The 27,167-nt window shown below is 40.9% G+C and overlaps 1 protein-coding gene across 1 annotated transcript in view; it reads right to left on the reverse strand.

Annotated features, from left to right (window-relative positions):
* LOC111841566 (uncharacterized) overlaps positions 1-15,777 on the reverse strand; it is a 28,737-nt gene extending 12,960 nt beyond the window's left edge. Inside the window, exon 1 of the mRNA XM_023807403.2 lies at positions 15,598-15,777. The gene's annotated coding sequence lies outside the window, so the exon portion shown is untranslated. The remainder of the gene's footprint in view (positions 1-15,597) is intronic.
* Positions 15,778-27,167: the final 11,390 nt, after the last annotated feature.

Genomic DNA, 27,167 nt, shown 5'->3' on the forward strand with positions numbered 1-27,167 from the left:
AGGACGGACTGTCCAGTTCAGGGTGCTGTATTCTAAAGGTCAATAAATGTATTGGTACATGGCCTCGTACATTTTACATCGCTAAACAGATTTGGGATAAGTTGGCAGATTCTGGATTGGATAAGCTGTTAAATGATCCTGACCCTATGTTTTAAGTTATTGGAATGTAAAACTCAGGTTTAATCGTCTGGTTGACTTACGACTGAGATTCTAATAAAGAAATTAAAGTAAATAAATAAATCAACACTGGCACGGCAGGCAAGGCACAGTGAGAGCCTTTCAAGAATGTCACCAAGAAGTTAAACAAGTATATAAATCTGCTGTATTTCTGTCTCACAGTTTATGGTAATAGGACATAGCCCTAGCCTTTATGTTAATAAATATAGGTACAATCTATCTATATATAATAGCCCATTTATTAAATTGCATATTAACATTCACTTAAAATAATGGATTTACTTTATACTCTTATTTCACTGTTCCAGTCCCATGTGGATTAAAAGGTCTTGGCAGTGAGTCAAGGTAAACTATATGAAAATCTTTCCGAGTGGTTAGATTAGCAGACATTTGCGGTAATTCACATTTTCCACTGACTAGAGATGGAATCACGTTGCCTGAGCCTCTAGTAACATCCCTGGAAGAAGTATCTCTGTCACAGTATCAGTAGCAATTATCTGCAATGCCTAAAACTATGTTTATTTAAATGAATAAATAAATAATCCGTAGTGTGCAAAAGTCTTGTGTAGTAAAAAAAGCAAAGTATAAAGGATTTTCATGTTTGTGTAAAACTGTGATATTATGTCTATCAGAGGGTGTCAGCCTGTATTGTAATGTTTTTTTTTTTTATTCCTAATATGGCTAATGAATTCCTCGCTGACTTTAAAAAAAACAATTTCATTAAATAATTAAGTGGGCCGGTGGTGAAATGTAACACAGACATGGAATGGCTGAGGTGCCCCTGAGGAGAGGTTTGGGAACTGAAGTGATGTTCATCTAGCCATTAAGACATCCAGATGAACAGCCTTAAACATTTTCTTTGACTGCCTAAGACTTTTGCACAATACTCTATATGTGTCCTCAGGACAGAGAAATAAACGTTACTAAGAACAAAATGGACTAAACACCTTTTTGAGGATGACACCAAGTACTGATTCACTCAGTGACATTACAGTGTACTGCATAGCAATCAGTACAATATCCGGTATGTCCTCAGGAAGTGCTCTGCAGCAGGGGTCTCTAACTCCGGTCCTGGAGAGCTACTATCCAGTCTGTTTTCTATCATACCTGGCTTCTGATGAGCCACATCTGTTCTCAGGTAAATACCATGGCCAGATGTGGCTCATCAGAAGCCGGGTAGGATTGAAAACCTACTGGATAGTAGCTCTCCAGGACCGGAGTTAGAGACCCCTGCTCTACAGGCACCACCTAAAAGGAAAAGCCGCAGCAGGAAATGGCATTCAGAGCTCAAAAGAGGAGAACAAATGCAAATAGTTTCTTTACACAACAGCAGCCTGCTGTAAGTGGGCATTGCTTCTGTGACACAGAATTACTTGTCTGAGACTGAATGTAGAAGTCAATACATTACCTTTCATTTCCATTCACAGGGGCATTCTTCAAACATTTTTTTTCTCAAAAGTTGCCGTGGGATATTTTCTTTTCATAATTAAAATTAAGCAAGGCAAAAAATGGTGGTGGTAATTAAGTATGGAAATAAATCATACAGCACAAAGAAAAATGTAAGCTATATGTGAAACAGTCACATATTTAGCTAATATAGGGGGTGCTGCTGGCTGACTGTCGCAATCCTACATAAAGGGTCTGTGGAATAGTCAGTGTGTGACTACAGAGTGTTAGATTTATTTGGTTCTAGTAATTTACCAAGATATTATCAGCATTCCTTGCCTATTGAACCTGTATCGCTCTATCAGATACTCGTCAGAATGATCTGAGTGTCTTGACGATCCCTCAGAACTCTTACTGTTGGAAAAGCACGCTTGACTAAGAGTGCTTGATCATCTACAGAGATTTCCGGGAGGGTCTGACTGCTGTTATTTCACTGGCCAGGATTAAATATGGCGAACCTCCCAGCCAGCTGAATCCAAGTTATCCTGCCACGAAACAGGATTATGATGGGACACATTGCCACGGAAGCATGGCAGGATGAAGCCTATGCTTGCTTTGACTAACCAAAATATCCGGGGTTACCGCTAAGATATCCTGAAACTTAAACATATCTTCAGTCATCGCCAATGTGTGAGAGCAAAAGGAGAAAAGAGGTTGACTTCCTGAGTGTTATGCTTCTCCTGATATACTGCAATAGACCCGGACTATTTTGAATGGAATGACTATTATTGAAGTCAGGGTTTCCTGAAAAGCATTGTAATTTGTTTCTACTTTGAACAAGGATACCTGTATTCACCTAATTGAAAATTTGTACAACACTGTGTTTAAAGATGCATTAAAGGTGTTAAATCGTAGACTAACCCAAAACATTTTATTGAGTTAAAGTTATACACTATATGGACAAAAGTATTGGAACACGTGGCCATTAAACATGCAGGAACTTTTATGACATCCCATTCTAAATCCATAGGCATCAATGTGGAGTGGGTTCCCCCCTTTGCAGCTATAACAGCTGCCACTCTTCTGGGAAGGCTTTCCACAAGTTTATGGAGTGTGTCTGTGGGAATTTTTGCCCATTCTTCCAGAAGAACATTTGTGAGGTGAAACATGGACGTAAAGGCCTGGCTTACAATCTCCCAAAGGTGTTTGATGAGATCGAGGTTAGGGCTCTGTGCAGGCCAGTCAAACTCTTCCACATCACACTCTCCCAATCATGTCTTTGCCTTCCTCAAATTGTTCCCACAAGATGCCTTGGTATTCTGAAGCATTAAGAATTCCCTTCACTGGAACTAAGGGGCCTAGTCCAACCCCTATAAACAGCCCCATACCATTATCCCTGCTCCACCAAACTTTACAGTTGGTACAATGTAGTCAGGCAGGTAACGTTCTCCTGGCATCCGCCAAAACTAGACTCATGCATCAGACTGCCAGACAGAAAAGCATGATTCATCACTCCACAGAACATGTTTCAACTGCTCCAGAGTCCTGTGATGGTCTGCTTTATACCACTCCATCCAACATTTCACATTGCGCTTGGTGAGGTGAGGCTTGCATGCAGCTACTCAGCCATGGATGTCCATTCCATGAAGCTCCTGGCACAGGAGTTTTGTGCTGGGGTTAATGCCAGAGGAAGTTTGGAACTCTGATGTTATTGAGTCAATAGAGCAATTGAGACTTTTACACACGACACACCTCAGCACTCAGTGATCTCGCTACTTTACATAGTTTCGGCTGCTCCTAAACATCTCCACTTTGCAATAATACCACTTACATTTGACTGTGCAATACTGTGAAATTTCATGAACTGGCTTATTGCAAAGGTAGCATCCTATGACAGAACCAGCCTTGAATTTACTGATGTCTTCAGAATGACCCATTCTTTCACATCCATCCATCCATGTAACTGCTTCTGAAACCAGAGCCTATACTGAAGACTAATGGTGCAAGCTAGGGAACAACCCAGGATGAGGCACCAAACCATCACAGGGCACACTCACACACCACACACTCACGTGTTCACACCAATGGGCAGCGTAATAACTCCAGTTAACCTCACCATGTTTTTGGACTGTGGGAGAGAAACTGGAGTACCCAGCGGAAACCCCATGATGACACGAGGAAAACTCCACACAGATGGAGCCATGGACCCTGGGGTGTGACGCAATACTGCTAACCACCGTGCCACCCCGTTCTTTCACAAATGCTTATAAAGCCTACTGCATGGCTAGGTGCTTATGCACCTGTGGCAAAGGGTCTGAATAAGACATCTTAATTCAATGACTAAGAGGTGTGTCCCAATACTTTTGTCCATATAGTGTATCCAGAGGGCATTCGAGCTTCCACTGGTTCCATCACTGAAATTTGAGGGAGCACATCATAGGTGGAAAAATGTTCTTAGGACCACTCTGAGACAATGAAAGTTCTATGATAAGTGCTGGAAATGTTGGAGGTAGAAGCTGCCCAGCTAGTATTACTACAGCTACAAAAAATCAGTGGAATAACTGAATGCCTAAAAACACAACAGTTCCCTGCTACAGAAATTCAGCAAATAGGAAATTTATAATAGGCTATTATTCTGTCTGTTTATGACACCCTCGGGGTCCCTGGTTAATGGGCAAAATTATTAAACCCCCTTCCTGATTCAAAGGGACATATTTAACACATCTTAAAAATAAAATAAAGATCAGTATTGTGGAAAGGCCAAATCAGCCAAAAAATGCAACATTTTTGCATATACCAGGTACACCACAGTCCTACCTTGAACAGATTTATGGACAAATGTTCAAATACATTTGCAGGGTGGTGGGCTTCTGCCAGACATTATGGGCTTTATTTCTTTTACCACCTTCTCAAGCAAGCTGTTAATTAGGGCTTTGGCTGCAGGAGTCCAGGAATCTGTGGACAGATGGTCAGATTTGTCTTCTGGGCTCTCAGGATATCAATCCCTCCTCATGTAGGGGGCTTGTTTTACAAGCGATGCAGTGACAGTTATGCATTTTTCCCATCATTTGAGAAGGTAGCTGGAAGATTAATGTGGTCAGTGATGTGGCAAAAAAATCTTGGCCCTCCATAAGGAGCATCCTTATTATGATTATTGTATGGTAAAGATTACAACACATTGTACTGTTTTTTAGCAGGCACTTTTATCCAAAGTGACAAATATTTTTTGAGAAAGTAGGATCAGCCAGTCCCTGGAGCAGCTGGGGTTGAGGGCCTTACTCAAGGGCCCAGTTGTGAAATCACTCTGTCAATCATGGGCTTTGAACCAGTGACCTTCTGATCAGACATAGCATCCTAGCCTGCTGAGCACATGCTACCCCCATCACGCATGGTGCAAACTCAAGCCCCAGTTGACCTTGCTCCAGAAGTGTGTTTTAATGAAAAACATCACCATTCTCTATATACTGATGAATATCTACATACTTTCCTGTTTATTTTGTTTAGATCTTACATTGTGAATGGTTCATTACAGCGTTTCCGAAAAGACCCCAGCAGAATAAGTCCTTCCTCAAATGTTCAGTGTTCCACTAAGAACTGAAAAATATCCTAGAGCAACAAATCATTATGTGTTACTCAATGCATCGGAGTTCTTGTGTAACACTTGTGTAACAGTTCTTGTGTAAAAGTAAATGCTTTGTGTTTATTATATTTTTATTATATATGAAGTATTACAATGCTAACAAGAAACAGAATAGAGGTTCCGCTAATGGCATTCATCCCAAGCAGGGTTTAGTTCTATTATGGGCTCAGTAGATGGCGCTGATGACTCACACCTCTCGGGTTTGGGTTCTTGCCCCAGTGAGCGTGTATGTGTGCATGTGCCCTGCACTGGCCTGGCATCTCATCCAAGGTGTACCTACGCCATGTGCCCTACACTTCCTGGGACAGGCTCCAGGCCTCTCTGTAACCCTGACCAGGGTAAGGGCTCCAGCATGGATGGGTGGCTGGCAAGCCCATGTGCTATTGGATAGTCGAGGGGGGGCTCTGCAGGCTAGGACTGTGTGCCTGTAGTCAGGAGGTCACCAGATCAAATTCCAGTGGATTGCAAAGTGATTTCACCATTAGGCCCTTAGGCAAAGCCCTTAACCACAATTGCTGCAGGGGCCCACTGACCCTGCTTTCTCAATTGAACGTGGGCTACTGGCCCACAGTGTATGATTGTGGTGGCCCACTACCTTGTGCCCTGTGGTTGCCCACTGCCTTGTGCCCTTTGCTGTCTGGGATAAGCTCGAAACCCCCCAAACACACACAACCCTGACTGGAATAAGCTATTGGAAAGTGGATATATATATATATATATATATATATATAGTGGAGTTATGTATCAAAGGTAAGTAATACTCATTTCCCTAATAAGGAGGTAGTTACTACCTGAGAGTACAATAACTTGTACTGACAGGTACTTCTGAGTATTGTTACCTGTCATTTGATATATTGCCACATTAGTGTCCAGTGCTATGCTACTTGCAATGATTTCTGACACAAGAATTCGGTGGATATAAGCAAATTAGTTCAGCCCTTAAGACTCAGAGGCTTGCATGGTGAAGGTGTTACAGATGACTCAGTCTAAGAGACAGTACTGGGAGACCAGTAAACGGGGGTGGAAACTGGAAAGGAAAACAACCAGTTTACTGGTGCCCAGTGCAAATGCTCATATATCGCTTGTAATCAAGAATGAACACCTAACACATTTTAACATATCCGTGAATTGTTTGAAGTATTTATATTTTCAAGATAATTTGAGTTTATGCATGGTTTTAATAGGAACATTTCTTGATTAATAAATGTGTATATTTGTTACATAAAAATAATAACTAAGAAAATGTAGTTTTCTATATTTTACATTATATTCTATATTTATATTCAACAGCCTATTAAAAATGAAATAGCTCCAAACATGCATAATGATATTTTCCATCTTGTGCAAGTATTATATATAAAATATGTGATTTGAATACATACCTGTATATGTTTGTTTCACTGATACTTAAATACAAAGTAGATATTCTTGGTTTAGACATAGTAATGGCAATCTTATGGACAGGATGGTAGTGTAAATATGGATAGTAAGGAAGTAAGTGATGGATCAGTACCATAATGTAAATTAACCAGTGTTAACATTTTTCATTTACAAAATGTGCAAAACATTCCAGTAGCAGTATATTCCATGAAATGTATAAATGAGCACATACATAGACAGCAGAGTATATTTAAATGAAGAATGGACCCAAATACATATTTGTCCAGAGATGAATATGCATGGAATTATCACTATATAAGTGAAGGTAAGGTCATGATACTTGCAGTTTGTTCTAAATGTCTTTTGTTTATGGAGTTGTATTACTATCACTATCCTCTGGTTTCTCGTAACTCGTTAGTCATGGTTTCTCATTATTCATGGAAATGCAGTGGAAGGAGCCTGACCGGCCACAACATCAATATCCGTTGCTGTGTATAGATCCTAATTGTTGTGCGATGAACTTTAGAAAACACAACACCGGAGCAAATACAGCGGAGAAAATGAAGAGACCACAGCACAATTTTTTGTTTCACTCATTTCTCAGTTTATGGGTGTGCATCTGTGAGTAATATCTATCTTTTTGCAAACTGCAAGTTCTTCTCTGTTTCTCATTAATGAAGGGCTTCTTCCTTGCTTTATGGGGCTTCAGTCCTGCTTCTAGGAGCCTGATACGCACTGTCCTAACAGTGCACTTCACACCTGCACTTAATGTTTCCCATTCCCTTTGAACGTCACTTGATGTCATCCTCCGATTCATGAGAAATTCTTGGATAAGTTAACGGTCGTCTCTGGCATTAGAAAGTCACTTCCGCCCTCTACCTGCCTGCTTTCTGGTTGTTCCCAGTCTCTCCTGTTTCACCTTATTCTTCCGTACTGCTGTCTTAGAAATTGTGAACCTGGAAGCAACCTGCTGCTCAGTGTAGCCTTCTGCCAGGAGAACCATGATTAAACTGAGATCTAACAATGTAGATTTGTTTGTGGCTGTAGGCAAAACGACCCGATAAAGAATGACTCTGGGTATAATGTAGGCAGTACTGCAGTCTGCAGGGCGTGTAAAGAGCAGCGGTTCCCAACCTGCTCCTAGGCGACACCCAGACAGTCCACATACTTGCTGCCTCCCAGCCCCCTACCGGTGTAGTACAGTCTGACGCTTTATATCAGATCCCGACTAATTGCAGATGCTATTTTAAGTCTGAACATCGATGGACAGAAAGCTACTCAGTAACATAGCAGACTAGTACACAAAGTAGTCGAATAAAAGCAAAGCAAAAGTAACTGTGAATGTGATTAAAATCTCTGATTATGGGAGACATTCAAAATAATTTACTGAAAGAAATTTAACGTTTTTAAGACAGTAAAATAAAATCTTTCTGTAAAATCTGTATAGATTTTCAGGGTATATGTTTGGGAGTGCATGGAGCAGAGGAGCAGGTCCTGTATTTGTATGTATATACACTATTTCTTATTTTAGACACTGTTAAGGTTGTATAAATAACATGAGGCTATACGTCTGGGGGAGCAGAGAGGAGAGTGAACAGGCCTCCTGATCCGAAAATTCACTCACTGGGAATGTCGAAAAGTCCATATGCACTGACAGGCGCGTTCCAAGAGAAACACAGCGAGAAGATGTCGGCTGCCTGTGCATCCAACTCATGAATAAGAAAATAAAGCCAAAAACCAAAAGCGCTTCATTACCATTTTAATATCCTCCAGATCTATTTCATGTTTTGCCCTTCCTCCAATTTCTACAAATCAATATTTTAGTAAAGTAACTGCTATGATCAGAAATCAAAGAAACTCAAACACAGATCCGATTTGGTTAACAAATTGTTCTGTCTTAGGCTATTTACACACACATTACCTCATGTGACACCTTCACCATTTGCCCAGGGTGATACATAATTCATATTGTAATTTTTAAGCTTAAGGGCACATCTTAAACGCTCCTCCAGGATTTCAGCTTGTCTGGTTACTTATCCAGTTTATTAACACCGTTCTTGACCTATGAAAGAAAGTAGTCACACTGCAATAACAGGGAATGATAAGAGAAATGAATTTCCAAAGTGGGAGAGAGAGTGAAAAAAAAACTTTTTCTAGGTCACTGCTCAAATCTCATGCAAATGGCCAAGCTACCCACTGACCACCGTGCCCAAGGCCCTGGGGAATTACAGATTTCTGGCTCACATGATATTGTTGGCTGAAAGCTCAAATACTACAGCCCTGACACTCATGAGCTATGAAGTCTTGGCCTCGATGTTTTATACTGCTGGAAATTTATAGCATTACAGCTAGGTAGTAATCGCTATCTTTCGGATTTCTCCTTTTGGTGTTCCTCGTTTTGCTGTTGCTTCGCTGATGCGCTATGGTCTTCTTATTAATCCTTGTGAATTACTGAAACCGATCTTAATTTCCTTTTCATGTTTGTCTCGGTGTCCCCTGTATGAATCAGAATTCAAGTAAGTTTGACTTAAGAGATGTAAATGCAACAGTCAGCTCTCTTGTTGATTCAGTAAAGCTCACCAATATTGAAATTGGCTTCCAGTTCAGTTGAGTGACTGCAGAAATATAAAATATTTAGTCGAACTTCTGATTGGCATGAACTGTAAATTTCTTTAATGCCTTCAAACTAAAGGACTGATTGACAGGTAACCCGGAATATACCTTTGGCTTGGGGCAGGTAAAGAACGTTTTTATTTATATGCACTTAAACTTAATACTACAAATGAGCAATTTCAATAATATGCTGATGAGAACTTTATCTCCACATGAGATATGTTGTGTAGTATTATAAAACTGACTGATTTGAAAATATTTAGCAATTGTTAGAGCAATTATTATCATATATGTCTTCAAAAAAACTAAAAGTGTCAGGAAAAGTAATTTAAAAAATTGCTCTTTCATAACATTGTGAATACTTATCAGTCAGTGTGTATAGAGCAAGGACAGATATGAATCTCAAATAATGCATCTGGAGACGAAATTATAAAGTGTAATCTGACTAGATGCACTCTACAAGAAGATGTGGTTATGTCCGACCTGCTCAGTAGGGGTCTCCACACACCCTCTGCCAATGACAATGACTTACCTCCCGTGGTAAAAGAGATGGATGACTTAGAGTGTGTGTTGGCTTCAGCTTGCACTTTAACATGCCACACGTGTGTAATGCATCCATCCATTTCCATAAAAAAAATCCATCCTGGAAGCACCATCGAATTCATATCTGTTGTCTAGGTATGTAATGTACAAGGCAGGAACAGGCTCCAAGGAGTATGATATGTTCTGCCCGCTAGCAGTGTACTTCTCTCCATGTCTTCTACTTCATCAAAATAATATGACTAGTCTGCAACTCACATGGTTATTATATAGCTATTCTTCTCTCCGCTGTTGTACTGAGCTGTGATCTACTGACTAGTGGCCATCTTGTTAGCTTTAGTGAGTCTGGCCATTCTAACCCGACATCTCTTATTAAAAAGTGTTGCATCCACAAAAATGCGCCCGACTGGATGATTTTGTTCATCTGACCTTTCCTGTAAACTACAGAGACTGTAGTATGTTAAAAAGCAGCTATACCTGACATTCTGGAACCATCACGTCTGGCACCAACAATCACATCACTTGTAAAATAAGTGTGTGTGTGTTTGACACACTTCCCTTAACCATACTCCTGTGCACAGATAAATTCAATTCAAAGCATGCTGCAGATTTTAAGGAGAATGTTTCAGAGTGTGATGCCTCCAATTAACTGCCACCATTAAGAACACAGAAATAATAGACTTCCTAGTGATAATGAGAGAGTTAAATCACAGTCTGATTAAAGCTTTGGACTATGATCTTGAACTTTTATTGATATTCTAAACAGAGCTGAAACATTGAGTCAATCTCCTTACATGTGTTAGTAAGTCAGACAGCAGCATATTGCAGGTCACCACCATGTCTCTCCTCACAAATCAATGCACCAGTAAATTAAACTGTGTTTGTTAAGTAAAAATCTATTTTTTGCCCAATAGCTGTCTTTTACTGGACAGAATATATGTATTTGCCAAACTTCTGCGATTATACACTTGTCTAAATACTCTTATTTTATTTTATTATTTGGTCAATACACAGACTAATTGTGCAAATCTTTACCTTGCTCATGAGAAAAATGTCACTCAGTGGGAATAAATAGCAATACGGTAAAATATTAAAAGCAGAGAAATAATATTGTGTGACTTCAATGTTCACTGTATAGCCGTAGAGATTTGAGGTTGTCAAGTTTCATTCCTGCAGTTTAGGTGAACTGGTGTCTCTCACTTTCTCTTCGTGTCTGTCTGTCTATTTTAATGTTTCTCAGCCCAGTCCTCAGAGACCCCCAGACAGTCCAGTTTGTTGCTCACTCCCAGCTCCCAGCGCATCTAGACCAGGTGTTTGGTGTTCTTCATCTTTGGTTTGTTCTTGCTTGTGCGGTTCAGGTTTGCTGGGAGGGAGTAAAATGTGTAATGTCTTGGTGTCCCCCGGACTGGATTGAGAAACACCTGCTTGTGCCCTGTGATGGAATGGGATCCTCTCAGTTTATGTTATAATGTAACAATAAATCCTGGTATCACTATGTAAAAATAATGGTCACACTTGCTGTTGTGCATGCAATATTGATTAAGTCTGATTACAAACGGTTTCCGTGCCAATCCAGGAAGGGTATATGTTTGAACTGTTCCCGAAGGATATTGCCAGCCATCTTTGAGCATGGTCACACGCTTACAGGTATTCAAAAAGCCCACAGCCATGGAGGGTGACCTCACAGACTGAGCGAAACGCTGGCCAAGACGATGGGTTAGCAGTCAGTGCGAGGGGAAGCAATGGCATTTCAGTTTGGCTGCTTTCTGTGTTTCTTTTTCCAGAAAGCTCCGCTAGACACGTCAGAAGGCAAATGCACATAGTGATCCAATGGGGATCATGCTGATGATGTTTTTTTTGGCTGGTCAGCTGTCCGGTTACTGAAAGACAGGTTGACATTGAAGGAAAAAGCATTAGAAGGTCCCCGTTCTGCCTCGCCGCATGGAATTATTTTTATAATTTATATGAATTGCAACAATTATGCTAATAAGTTTGATTAATGCATGTTATTTCCACCACAAAGATCACCCATGAGGTTCTCCAGCTAATAAATGATTCTTGTTATATTGCTTCTATGTGAATTATATTTACAGGAAAATATTTCGTACGTCACCCATTATAAGTATGACGCCTAATTTTCCATTGCATTCCTGATGAGTTTAAAGTACCGTGATTAACTTCTCTTCCCTTCTCTTCATTGCTTTGCACGCTAATCAACCTTGAAAATGTAATTATGGACACAAAAGAGTCAAGAGGCTTGTTTTTCATTTCACACTGAGGACAGATTTCTTGTCGGCCCTAAGGATTATAACCATTTATCAATAAATGATGGACTATTAAGTTCACAAGGATTTAAATTCCAAACACTTGTTATATGGACTGGATGACAGGTCTTTTGGGGGACTTCTGTAGATTAACATACTGTTCTAACAAAACCTGAAAATGCGGAAGAAGGTTGCGTTGGAATAGCATAGTACTGGTGGAATAGATCCTTAATCAGCCCCACGGCTGAGCTGCTCTATCAGACATTAATCACTGCCAGGCAAACTATTTGTCTGATTAGGGCTTAGCTTTGTAAAACGGCAAACAAAATGGAGGTCAAACAAGGACCCAGGAGGTAATGCTATTAAAAAGCAGCATTAATGTATTATGTTATACGCCACCAAAGAAAACACACATCTGATCATATGGCGTACCCTTCCTTTGCCTACACATTTTACGTATTTGGCCGACGACTTTTACCCAAAGTGACAAGCATTCATTTTTGTGAATGCAGAGTCTGCAGTTGGGGGTTAGAAACATGAAATCACTCTGCCGAACTTGGGATCTGGACCAGCAACCTTCCGATCACAGGCACAGCATCCAAAGCCAGAGACTGACACACCTCCCTCTAATAAAGGTCGACAATTAACATGCAGGTTTGTTGTCATAAACCTATATAGTCAGGGTTTCATTTAAACTGTGGACAGGCAAGTTGGTACTAAATCCGGCATCGATTGATATGACTGAACACATTAACAGAATCTTGGATCTTGTTAGTAGCCTACAGCTGGATTATTGTTTTTCTCCTGCCTCCTGGTCGATGGCCGCCTTCTGCTCGCTGTCCAGAGTCACATCGCTGTGCTGTTAATTTCCTGATGGTCCTTGTCTAGATAAAAGGTCATGACCTTTAAAAGTTAACGGTGCTGTGTTAAATGAGCTATGACCAGGAAGCCCTGTGGTCAGTCTGTCTTTCAGGGAGCGGCCAGTCAGCCAGCTACTATGTCCTCATGTACTCTGCTGTAACTCAGACGTACTGGGAGTACTTGTGAGGAAAATCTCTAAAATAATCTTTAGTTTAGCTTGAACTCCTCCATCGAGGGAATGTAGAGTCTTGGAAAAACATGGCATGGACCCAAATACTACAAAGAGGCACAATGGACTTTTCTGTTTGTTTCGAATAATAAATGTCATTCGAGTGGCTTTCTGTCAGCATGTACACTGTGCTATCTGACACTCCACTTCCTCAATAAGAAGCAATAGTGGAGTAGTTTCCATAAAATTAACTACATCCATCACTTTGAGAAGCAAACACGGTAAGTGATCTCCTTTCCTTGAACGGGCTCATCACACAGTTATCTTGACGGCTCTGGAAGTACAGTCTAATCCACTTATATCTTCTTGTTTTTCGCTGTGCATTATGGGATAGCTAAGATAAGACGGATAAAATCTTGTACCCACTTTTGTCGATTTGCCTGCCTCAGCTTCATTTAGACTGATGCCAAATCAATCTGCCAAACGCCCATTTCAGTAACTAACTGCCCAATGGCATTTGATCATTTTTCCCATTCATACTTCATTAGTCACATCTTTGGATCTGTCTCAGCATAAGATTACAAGAGAACTCACACTGGGGCACGGAGTGCATTACGCACCTTGCGCAGTGTGCCGCGCGTGGAAAGTCTAGGTCATACCTTACACTTTCCGCGTGCGCTCTCGTGCGCTTCCGGTCTGGGGGGCGGTCGTCCGCGCGCCAGCTTGTTCATATAGTGCATGTGGATGGTTGCGATCTCACTATTTCGTTCCACACCACCACCGTCGGCGAAACATCTACCTTTTATTATTACCAGGAGCGACAATAGGGATTTATCAAAGGGGAGGGGGTAAGCCTTCTACTTGGGTATCACACACTATTTAAACTAATTACATATAGTGCACATTTACTTGTTTATTTATTATTATTTAGCAGACACGTTTCCCCAAACGATGCAAATCTGAGAGTTAGTGTCGGACAGTATCCCAATTTGCCATTTAAAGGACACATCTATGCTGCTGCAGCAGCTCAATGAAATTCAAACACCGGCTTCCTCACTCACGCTGCTAAAAAGGCGGTGGTTTCTTAAAGGGACACGAATAGCTAAAACTGCAGTTCCGCCCTACCGATGACCACGGTTTGACTTCACATCCCAGCCAAAGAATTGTAATACGGGAGCTTGTTCGCGCCAGCTTCATGCAGATTTAAAGTCGAGGTTCTCGCGTCTTGGCAACCATATTACTACGTCTTTCAGGAGGCAGAATGGCCGTTAAGCATAACCTCAGATGCGAATCTGAACTGCCGCAGAATTCATTTACTGCATTGTGAAATTAACGTAGAACTCCTCGTGTGGTGGACTGCATGACCTAATTTTACCATGATGCGTTTACAAAATCCAGGTTTTTAGACGATACGTCAGCCGTACTTAACCTGTAGCGTATGCATTGCTCAATGAAAGCGCTGACTACTTAAAATTGGCTTTCTTATCGAATGATCAAGGGACAATAGAGTACCCGCTGCCTCCGTCCGTAATGTAATGAAATACATGGCTCTCCCACACCCTTCTCCGACTGCGCATGTGCAGTGGCCGAACAAAGGCTCCGGCACGCTGGCGAGCCCCATTCATTGCCGGTGCGGACGTGCGGTGGGTGGATGGATGGATGTGTAATAACAGGACGAGTGCCAAGTGTGAGCACTTTCGATCACTCCCGTATTAAACGTTATATTTTAATTAAGATATTAAAAAATAATAATGACAATAAACAGAAGGACACTTACGATCTCCACATTATATAATACCTGTTTTAAAATGAATCATGCTTCCTCTCGACCGCTTGATGCACATGGACAGCATAATGTCTACATTATAGATTTCAAACAATGGTACCGTTTTGTCGTTTGCGTTTCCTGGAAAGTTTAAGAATTATTACCATGAATAAATTTGGGAGATTCGAGAGTAATCATAAAGGAAAAAAATACAAATGATTATGTCTACTATAGGCTATTAATGTTTGCTCGATGCCCCAAAAAAGCAAACCTGAGACATTAATTGATTTTTAAACACACACAATGTCGAAATTCAGCTTTATAAGATCTATCCATTTTTCTCTCAGAATATCGTTAATAATAGTTCAGCGCTTCGCCTGAAGAAGAGCTGTGCAGTTATCTCTGAATCTGAATATTTTCTCCATCCACAGTCATCTAAACCAAATATTTCGATGTATTACACAAATTAAAGTCTTGCATTTCTGGACGGAAGTTGAAATTTTCGATTGTGCGTCCGCATCAATTTGATATTTGCATGTACGGCGGTAATAACTACTATCATTCTGAATTCCATTTAATTAAATAAATACAAATATAGACAAGCATAGTTCTCTTTATATAATATAATTCTACCTATACACCTGTATGCAAATACACCTAATTTATGCCATTTTTTGTTACAGCTGTCTATACCAAATAGGGTTAAATTGGAAAGTCTAAGAGACCATAATTAAGAAATTATCTGATTTTGAGCAAAAATAGTGAAATAACATATTAGTAAAAAAAATAGCTAGAGACTCACCGTATTTCGGCAAACGAGATCAAGCGCGATCTGCTTGAATAGCGGTTTGTTACGTGCTGTATGCGCTCGCCCGTGCTACCAAGGCAGTGCAGTGAGCAGCGCTCCTTGCATCTCCCAGCACCGCGCGGAAAGGAGCGCGCATCCCACTCATCGGCGCATATATGGCCGGGACCAAGAGGGCGCTTCACTGCCCTTGATTTTGGCGAGATGCAACCATGCGTTGATTTATGTTTTAGCCGGTCTTTTTTAAAGCTCTGTACGAATGCAGCACCCTTAAGGACTGTCTGAAAGATAAAACGCGGCATGAATATCCGATTAACAACTTAGCTTTTTAAGGATTTGTGCCTTTTGTTCCAATGACTAGGAATGCATTTTTTTATATAATAAAGATGGGGATGCATTTTTCTTGACATGGCCGCTGATACAGAACTAGCGCATAAAACATCTACTATATAACACGACTACAGTGCAGGAAATAATGTTTTTGATAAGGCAATTTATTAATTGATGTTTAAAAGTATTTCTGTAACCACGTTTGAAAAGCCAACACATATTTCGCTTGTACCTTTTTATCACAGTAATTTCAGCCTATCTCTGTTACACTGATTTTGTTGATTAACAGACGTAAGTACTATTGGCATGTATAGTTGTAAACTGTAAGGCAAATTAAGTTATTTCTATCAAAGAAGGGCGCTAAACATTTTCAAGTCAGTTACTGCAATGGAATTAATTAAGTGACGAAAAGCTAAAAACGGTAACTGCAGAGAGGTTCGGTTTCGATTTTTCTAACGCAGAATCGGTTGGTCTCACTTTCCACCATTTCATATTGCGTGTACAGCTACATCCAGAATCATCCATCCATGTTCTCACCACCTGGTCTGGGTCACCTGGAGCCTATCCCAGGCAGCACAGGGGTGCAGTGCACGCTGTCTGGGGTGGCAGTACATCACTGGGCACATGCACTGTAAGCAAACACTGTGGGTAACTTAAAGATACCAGTTAGACATATCTGCATGTGTTTGGTCTGTGAAAGGAAACCTGAGAATCCAGAGAAAACCTCATGGAACATGTAGGAGAACATGTGAACACACGCCAAACCCCAAGAGGTGTGAGACAGCAATGCTACTGATTGAGCCCAACCATAACTTATCATTAAGCTGACAGTTATTGCATGGCATATCAAATTCAATAACAGACGTTAGAATTAAAAACATAATTAAGATTTATTCCATTATCTGTCTTCAGCAGGTTAAAACTGTCTGTTGTAAATCACACTGAACAGCATGTTGACTCTTTCATCCAAATAATAACTGCAAACTGCATGCTTAATTACCTCTATGAACTTGAAAATATTTGCAAATAATTAGAATAGCTAATATTTGTTGGGTTTGTAACTCCTCACTTCACCCATGTAGGGAGGTGCTTCTGCATGAACCTGTAGCAGAAGGTCTCTTTTGTTTATTTCAATGACTCTATAGTTTGAACCAAAGGTAACCAAGGTTACAGCATTAACCATAGAGATATTTAAATGCGTAACTTGTTTTACCCTCGTAAGTAAATAAATACCAACAAAATGATGCACTGAAGTCATGTCATCAGATGAATGTCATCACAGAATGCAAGTGCTTGTATCAGTGCAATGCTGCACAAGTGAATACTCCAAGTGTGCCAAGCGAGTTGTCACCACTGAAGCTTTGCATTTTAAAATGGTTTGTCGTGCATATACCTTGCACGCAGATTTTTCACACTGTGATTTTGTGTATGTATGTATGTATGTATGTATGTATGTATGTATGTATGTATGTATGTATGTATGTATGTATGTATGTATGTATGTATGTATGTATGTATGTATGTACTTGTACAAGGTAGCATGCTGGTGCACTGTTTTACTGGCGCCTCATACCTCTTGCTCTACACGTGTGGAGTTTGCATGTTCTCATGTCATCATGGGGCTTCAGCCAGGCTTTAATGGAAAAATAAACCAACATGCTACGTACGCTTTATTGGAGTTACCAAATTGCCCATAGGTGTGTAATGTGTAAGTGAAGGGTGTGTGAGTGTTCCCTGAGATGGGTTAGTGCACCATCCTAGGTTGTTCCCTGCCTTGAGGCCGTAGCCTCTGGGATAGGTTTTGGATCCCTCCATGACCCTGAATAGGACAAACAGTTTGAGAAAATGGATGGATGGAAATTGTCCATAGATTTGAATGGTACTGTATGTGTGCCCTGCAAGGGGTTGGTGCCCCATCCCGGGCTATTCTCTGTCTTCTGCCCATAGCTTCCAGGATAGGCTCCGGATCGCTGTGACCCTGCGTAGGACAAACTGGTATAGAAAATATATGGATTATATATGTGCATATATATTTATGCTTTGAATACAGAGTGGATGTGGCCATTTCAGGCTTTATATAAACCCTGTGGTCAGTGTCAGTAATTCTTTTTCTTTCACAAGTGAGCCAATCGAAAACTAGATTGTCTACTTCGTTTTTTTCCCCACAGTATGTGTGTTAAGTCAGAACAAACTCTGAATTGAATACTCTTTCACCCATCTATTGGGCAGTCTATCTCTCCACTTTTCCATCTTCTGTACCTGTTCCAGTAAGTGCCAAAAAATCACAGTTCAATGACAAAGGGTTCCAGACCCTCTTCATAACTTCGCTATACATTGACATCCTATCCATGAAAATCGAGAATAGAGCCACAGTTAACACCATTGCTGAAGTCTGGCACCCAATGAACTTACCCTAAAGCTGGTTACAATAACCGTGCCCAGTATGAAGAGATACTGGATACACCAGAAAGATACATGCAAACCTTGAATTGCATTTTGCAAGAAATACATTAACATGCCTTTGCTCATCTACAATATGTGTTACGTTACTGTACCAAGTCTATACAATAAAAATCTTATGAATGCAACACAAAGGGGTTAATCCTTCACGAAGGATGAACACATGATAAAAGAGCAAGTGCTGAGATATTTGATTAAGCACTGAATGTTACACCCATACATTTAAAGTTCTACATTTATACTTTTGCTATTTTTTTAAAATCAGTTAAAGTATTTTGAAATCTGAGGGAAGACTGAATGCATTTGAATAAATGAATATTTTAAGTGTAGCTACATTCTACAGCTATCTGAGCATAACATCTTTGTCATCATTGGCTATCAGCATTGTTAGCCCCATCAGGGAAATCTAAGTAAGCGTATCCTGAGACCTCTTCACAGCGAGTCTCTGGAACAACTGTAGCTGGAGATTTCTGGCTTAATCTCAGGTCAAATCTCCTTTCGTTCTCTCTAATGCCTCAGACCCAGCTGCCCATTCTCCCACACACACTATCCTTCTGGCTGATGAGCTGGTACAGGGTGATCCATTTATTTAGTGATAAATACGCTGTGATGTTGTTGTCATACTATTTATGGCAGATCATTCTGTGCGCCTAGCATCTTTTTTGACACGGTGGTCAACAGCCCACCATTGATTACCTTAGACCAGTGTTTCTCACCCTAATCCCAGGGGGACGCCCAGACAGTCCGCATTTTTCTTCAATCCCAGCTCCCAATACACTGGGGATCCCCAAATACTGGATTAAGAAAATTGCCTTAGGGAAATCCAATATCCTAGATGAAATAGAAAGTGGTGTGGAATATGGATGGGATGGGATGGATGGATGGACCTCAGTGTCAAAGTTGACAGGGTGCAGGTTAAGCTTTCCATAATTTGGAAGGGTTTTCTGGTGGAAAAAAAATAAGTAGTAAATCTTTTGTACATGGAACAAATAAAAATATATGCAGGCTTAAAACAGTCATATTTTGCTTTTTAAAGAGAAACAATATATTAATTGCTTATGCACTGGAGTATTGAGTAGGTGCTTTTTTGTCATGCTGGAGTGAGACTACAATGCCTCCCTCTGAGTAAATAGGAAGTGGTTCCTGGCAGCCTCTGGATATAGGAGTGTGATGCTTTCACCAATAACCCCTTCAGATGGAATATGTCCCAGGATATAATCGCCCGCACTCCAAAAAGGAAGATTTGGGTCATCGTCTCTTGGCAGGCTGAATTGTCACAGTCTTCACTCCTTCAGAATCACGGTGAACTCTAACATCTCCCAGAGGACCCATGCTAATGAAAAACGCCCCACCGTCATTTAAAAATACAGCATGATTAGTAGGAGGTGTTTGAGAAGCACTTCGGTACTGTAATGTTTTATGGAAAATAACTGATGGTTAGTCAAAGACCTTAATCACTGAAGGGCAGATATCGAATTTATTATATGTGTTTAACGTGTCTTGAAGTGTATTGTGCAACTGTCAGCCTCATCGTAAATAGACAGGCATTTTCTCTACGAGAGGAACAATTTAGGATCATAATTTCGCTGCTATACTGACTGCAGTGCACTACTAGATATACATGTTTTCTGCCATATATGACAATATGAACAAGACCCAATGTTCTCGTATGATGAACTGGGCACAAAAACTGATTGGAGTAAGCACCACAGAGGGAAGAAGAGGGCTAATTAAGCCAGCTTAAGCTAATCGACTGTTCTTGCACAGATATGAGGAGGACATATCTGTCCATGCCAGTGTGTAGGTCATCTGCATTTCCCGAAGATCATCTGCTGAATGCAAATTCATGTTAAAATGTGGTTGTATTCATGCTGGTGAGTGAGAGACGATAAAGATCCCCTCCATTTTTATGGGAGGTTATTTCTGTACCAGGCGTATCCCTGCAATGTGCCATACATCTTTCATGACCGATTATCAGCGCAAGGTCACAGTGAGTCAGGAACCGAGTGCTTAATTTGTGCTGGAGCTCAGCTCTGAGACCTCTGGCTTAGAGCCGCCTGTGCTCCGCTTCCTCAAACACTACATCCAACATAATGAAATGAAAAGTGAAACTTTGGAATAAAAACAGTTTTAACTAAATAAATGTATATTTACAAAACTCTTTGTACTGATGTTTTTTTACATATATTTACCTAAATAAGTATATTTTGCTTGTTGGACTTTTAATTTGAAGGGAAGAAACTGCATCACGCAGTTGCAGAAAAATCCACTTTTTGGCCACCGAAATACACTGCCCGTCCAAAAAAAAAGGTCACCATTTGAATTTATATCAGCAAATACTTAAAAGCCAATGACTAGATCATTATTACAGTCCTGCAACGTTATGCAACAATAAAGTAAAGTCAGCTGAGTACCTGAATCTACTGAATGGCCAGGTTACACCTCCATCCATCATAAATGGATTTTTTCTTCCCTGTTGGCATGGGCATATTCCAGGACAAGAATGCCAAGATTCAATGGGTTCGAATTGTCAAAGAGTGGTTCAGGGGGCATGAGGAATCATTTTCACGCGTGACTTGATCACCATAGAGTTGTGACCTTAACCTCATTGAAGGTCTCTGGGATGTGATGAAGGAGGCTTTATGGAATGGTTCAACTCACTTGTCAATACAGGATTTTGGTGAGAAATGAATGCAAATCTGGATGAAAATAAAGGATGACATGTTGCATGAGCTTGTGGAAACAATGCCATGACAAATGTGCGGCATAATCAAAGCTAAAGGCGGCCCAACAAAAAATTCAAATGGCGACTTTTTTTTGGACGGGCAGTGTAGATGAGGGTACACGCCAGGTTGTTACTGCAAAATAATTAAAGGAAAATGTTGAAACATTTAGAGTAATATTTTGAACTTTTTTTGGCAAGCAAGCCATTGGAACCCAAGCAGAGCAGAAATGAACCAGAAAACCTGACGGAAGAACAATTATAGACAGTGAGGAGAGGAGCTGTGTTTGTGGATGCTAACAGAGAGAGAGCGGAGATAAGGAGCGTACTCTGATACAGCATGTTGCTGCACCCACCATAAGATAAACCACCTCAGCAATGAGAACCTGAGTCCAGCACCACACTAGTTCAAATGGAATGGAACAGCATGAAGTTTATTCCAGTGGCTGGAGTGCCAATCCTGCTACCAACCCCGGATTTTCTTTGTAAATTGGAGGACCTGCTTGTAGGGCTGGATGTAGATTAACGTCATACCCAGAATGAAGCAATTGAAGGTTAAGGGCCTTGCTCAACGGCCTAAAAAAGTAGAATCGCTGCTATTCATGGGATTAAAACCAGCAACCTTTCAATTGCCTGCACAGGTCCTTAGCCTTGGAAACCTGACACCAGCTGATGAGAATGAAAAAAGAGTAAAAAGGAGCAGCATTTGTGGATGCTAATGCTAATGAGAAGGCCCACAAAAAGGAGCAGTGTTTGTGGATGCTAATGCTAATGAGAAGGCCCGCAAAAAGGAGCAGTGTTTGTGGATGCTAATGCTAATGAGAAGGCCCTCAAAAAGGAGCAGCGTTTGTGGATGCTAATGCTAATGAGAAGGCCCACAAAAAGGAGCAGCGTTTGTGGATGCTAATGCTAATGAGAAGGCCCGCAAAAAGGAGCAGCGTTTGTGGATGCTAATGCTAATGAGAAGGCCCGCAAAAAGGAGCAGCGTTTGTGGATGCTAATGCTAATGAGAAGGCCCCAAAAAGGAGCAGCGTTTGTGGATGCTAATGCTAATGAGAAGGCCCACAAAAAGGGGCAGCGTTTGTGGATGCTAATGCCATCCTGACTCATATGTGACTGCATCCAGCACAAACATCCTTCATCTTCCTTTGTTGTTTTAAAGATTTGAGGATAAAACATGTGGAAAGTATACTTTCATGGACATTGCTACGTATCTAATATAGATGTTGATAGCAATGTAACGTGACAGCTTCCCAAAACTAGTTAATCATTGGCAGTGTATGTAGTTCTCTGGTAGAAAATGAATGTACGTAATTAAAGAGCACATTCTAATTATTTCTATGTTTAATTTATAAAAATAATCCCATCCATCCGTAAGTACAGTGGTACCTCGGTTCTCGAACTTAATCCGTTCCGGACTCCGGATCGAATCCTAAAAAGTTCTGATCAAAATTATACCTAAATATGTTTAAGCATTTAAACACAAAATGAATAGAATAAAACAAGGAGAGCATTTTTTTCTTAATGGCTTCCAAACCGATAAAGATCTTATCCCAACCTTACCCCTGTCCTGCCCCGATTGTCCGCTCCTTTCGTGTGCCACGCCCCCTCGTTAACCTCGTGTGGAATCCCCATGTGATCAGCTGTTTCTGGTGGTTGTCATTAGTCCTCTGTATTAAGTCCGCGTTTCAGTTTGTTTCCCCAGTCCGGTCATTGGGTGCGTTCGACTTGCTTACAGCGCTGACTTAAAGCAACGCATTCTGATCCTGATGCAATGCATTACGGTTAGATGCATTGCGACCTCTCACCCGGCTGCACAAACTGGAACCGCCTCTGTGACGACACATCTTTGCCCTTATTGGCTGAAGAGTTTAGTTACACGCATGACGTTTGTATCCCAGGCAGTTCCGATCGTAATCTGCTATTTCTCCCGAATATCATGTAAAGCAGTGAGAACTGGTTTTCAGTTAATTTACCTGGAAAAATAAAGTTTAAATAAATTACATAAATGCTGTAATAGTACACGTAAGTTAGTGGTTTATTTATTTTTAGTTACTGTAATGTTGCACTGCTTTATTTGGTTAATCGTCCAGGCCTGTGAAGAAGGCATTCAAGTAATTGCATTGTAGTATGACTCATTTCCTGGCGCGTACAATTTATATTAGGTCAGCGTTCATGGTTCGACTTCTGATATTCAGATCGAGTTCTAGGTCAAACTGGTTTGTTCGACTTTCAAGAAATTCGAGTTCTAGTGAGTTTGAGAACCGAGGTACCACTGTATTATACATGGAGGCATTAGTTATCATTCATTCCTCGTTTGAGAGATTTAGACACACCCAGGCCAGGTGCAGCAAGTGAAGCCAATGCCTGAAGTACAGCGAACCACTGGATTGCCAAACCTCAACCTACATAAGAACAGAAGAACATAAGAAATTTACAAACGAGAGGAGGCCATTCAGCCCATCAAGCTCATTTGGGGAGAACTTAACTAATAGCTCAGAGTTGTTAAAATCTTATATAGCTCTGATTTAAAGGAACCCAGGGTTTTAGCTTGCGCTGCACTAGCAGGAAGACTATTCCATACTCTAACTACACGCTGTGTAAAGAAGTGCTTCCTCAAATTCATTTTAAAATGTTCTCCCGCTAATTTCCACTTAATTGTTCTCCTGCTAATTTTAATTGTCATCACATCCTCAATGACATTGTGCTGCATAATAAAGTTTTACATTGTCAAAACGGCCTTTATGTGAGGTGTCAATCAATTCTCACACCTCAGTGTTTCAGCGAAATATCCGGACGTGTAAAATAGCGTAAAATATTATTATTTTAATGTAAAAGGTCAAAATTTGTGTCTTTTTTGCATTAGCCGAGTCTTCAGTTCCCTCCTCCGTTGCTAATGATGATCTTATTATAAGGGATGTTTACTCCAGATTTGAACTCCCTCATTAGAAGCCTGTCAGGGCTGCGCATCTTCACAGAAGGCACAGCTCTTTGATGTGAGATGTGGCTGTTCTGTTTGTAAGAATCTTATTGCTAAAATGACGCTTAGTACTGGCAGTCTAGCGCTGTGAAGACTTCTTAAATGAAAAGCAGAGAAGGAAAAGTGTGAAAAGCAGGCAGAATTTTCTAGCTTTCAGTAGCTTTTATGTTTTCATGTTGCTTGCTGTGTGTGTGGCATTTGGCCAGGAGCTGGAGAACTTGGTATGGGAACTGGTTGTGTAGGACAGCCCAAAATTCTTGTATCCATTGGTGTTTGTCCTTATGTCAAGTTGCAAATGCAGCCCTACTTGTATTTAGTAAATGAGAAAGCATACATATCGGCTGTCATACATATATGTTCAGTTCTATGTCATGTGACAATAAATATTGTGAGAAGGTTTTGAATTGTACTGAATTAATTAGATTTGACAGTCAGGTATTGATTACATGCAATTTTGATACAACTAATAGGCTATTTAAATATATATCACACTAAATAGTTAGACATGATGATCTTCCGGACCTTTGCTTCAAGAAATTTTCTTTAAGTGGACCTTAAATTTTAGATGAATACCCCTGCTTTATGCAAACTACATTAGTTCTGATCATTTTAGTCTGAAAATAAAGGTTGTTGACGATAACTGTGACAAAAAAAATTTGAACCAGATCCCTGCTTCATGTCAACCCCTGTCCAACTTCTTCTTCTTCATAGGACTGATCTCCCTGGCTCTCCGGCTTAGCACTGTGACCCCGATCAAGTCTCTACACTTTTGTGCAAAGTGACGTACAGCAAGGCAAATAGCAAACATTCAAACTGTCACGGAGTGAAGTAAGCATAAGTGCAGCCAGGCTGATCTTACAGTGACTGCCCAGGTACAAGTTTAAGCATTTATTAGAGCAGGAGCAACCGAAACAGCTACACATCTACACATGGCAATTAACAAAGTAAGAACCAAATAAGCCTGTGCAAGGGCCAATAAATGCAACATAAGGACAATCAGGTTAGTAAAGGAATTAATGCAGGCATGGCCAATCTTATCTGCAAAGGGCCAGTATCTATGCAGGTTTTTGGGATAACCTTTATTTCAGCTGTTCAAACCAAGGCGTGAGGACTCTTCAGCCAATCAGTCCCCTAATTAGTAATCAAATTAGGGAGTTGTAGTGAAAACCCACATACCCAATGGCCCTTCCTGGATAAGATTGCCAAACCCTGAATTATTGGAACAGATGGGTCTGGGTGTTTCTTGAAGGTGAAGAGGGAGTCTGTTGACCAGACATGGTTCAGCAGCTCATTCCACCATTAAGGAGCCACACAAGAGAATCAACTGGAATGACACTTTATATGTAGTGAATAGAGCTCCAAGTGGCAATGGTTTGCTCACCGAAGCGGGACACATGGCATATAGGTTGTGAGGAGCCTTTTGTTGGAAATGGGTGCCTGTCCACTAATGGACCTACTGTATAAGACAGCACCAAGGTCTTGATGTGAGTACCAAGAGAGAGCCAGTGAAGAGACAATAAGGGTTAGGGTTAGGGTTAGGTTTAAGCTTATACACTCACCTAAAGGATTATTAGGAACACCTGTTCAATTTCTCATTAATGCAATTATCTAATCAACCAATCACATGGCAGTTGCTTCAATGCATTTAGGGGTGTGGTCCTGGTCAAGACAATCTCCTGAACTCCAAACTGAATGTCAGAATGGGAAAGAAAGGTGATTTAAGCAATTTTGAGCGTGGCATGGTTGTTGGTGCCAGACGGGCCGGTCTGAGTATTTCACAATCTGCTCAGTTACTGGGATTTTCACGCACAACCACTTCTAGGGTTTACAAAGAATGGTGTGCAAAGGGAAAAACACCCAGTATGCGGCAGTCCTGAGGGCGAAAATGCCTTTTTGGTGCTATAGGTCAAAGGAGAATGGGCCGACTGATTCAAGCTGATAGAAGAGCAACTTTGACTGAAATAACCACTCGTTACAACCGAGGTATGCAGCAAAGCATTTGTGAAGCCACAACACGCACAACCTTGAGGCGGATGGGCTACAACAGCAGAAGACCCCACCGGGTACCACTCATCTCCACTACAAATAGGAAAAAGAGGCTACAATTTGCACGAGCTCACCAAAATTGGACAGTTGAAGACTGGAAAAATGTTGCCTGGTCTGATGAGTCTCGATTTCTGTTGAGACATTCAAATGGTAGAGTCAGAATTTGGCGTAAACAGAATGAGAACATGGATCCATCATGCCTTGTTATGACTGTGCAGGCTGGTGGTGGTGTAATGGTGTGGGGGATGTTTTCTTGGCACACTTTAGGCCCCTTAGTGCCAATTGGGCATCGTTTAAATGCCACGGCCTACCTGAGCATTGTTTCTGACCATGTCCATCCCTTTATGATCACTATGTATCCATCCTCTGATGGCTACTTCCAGCAGGATAATGCACCATGTCACAAAGCTCGAATCATTTCAAATTGGTTTCTTGAACATGACAATGAGTTCACTGTACTAAAATGGCCCCCACAGTCACCAGATCTCAACCCAATAGAGCATCTTTGGGATGTGGTGGAACGGGAGCTTCATGCCCTGGATGTGCATCCCACAAACCTCCATCAACTGCAAGATGTTATCCTATAAATATGGGCCAACATTTCTAAAGAATGCTTTCAGCACCTTGTTGAATTAATGCCACGTAGAATTAAGGCAGTTCTAAAGGCAAAAGGGGGTCAAACACTGTATTAGTATGGTTTTCCTAATAATCCTTTAGGTGAGTGTAGATGTTAAGCTGGACATGATGGTCTCTCATCCAAGATGCAATGTCAACCAAGCATGTAGAGATCTGACCAGACACTGTGGTGTCATCGGGAGAGAAGATCAAGTAGATCTGGATGTTGTAGGTGTAGTAGTGGTAGGAGAAGCAGTGGGACTGGATCATTTGACCTAGAGATGTAAAGAAAGATGAGGAGAGGACCAAGAACAGAGCTGTGTGGAACACTGTGTTATCTGAAGTGCCTTAGACACCTCTGCACCCTAAGACACTTGGAATGTCCTGTCTGACAGGTGTGAGTCCAACCATTGC

This window comes from Paramormyrops kingsleyae, chromosome 1, assembly GCF_048594095.1.
Source record: "Paramormyrops kingsleyae isolate MSU_618 chromosome 1, PKINGS_0.4, whole genome shotgun sequence".
NCBI lineage: Eukaryota > Metazoa > Chordata > Actinopteri > Osteoglossiformes > Mormyridae > Paramormyrops > Paramormyrops kingsleyae.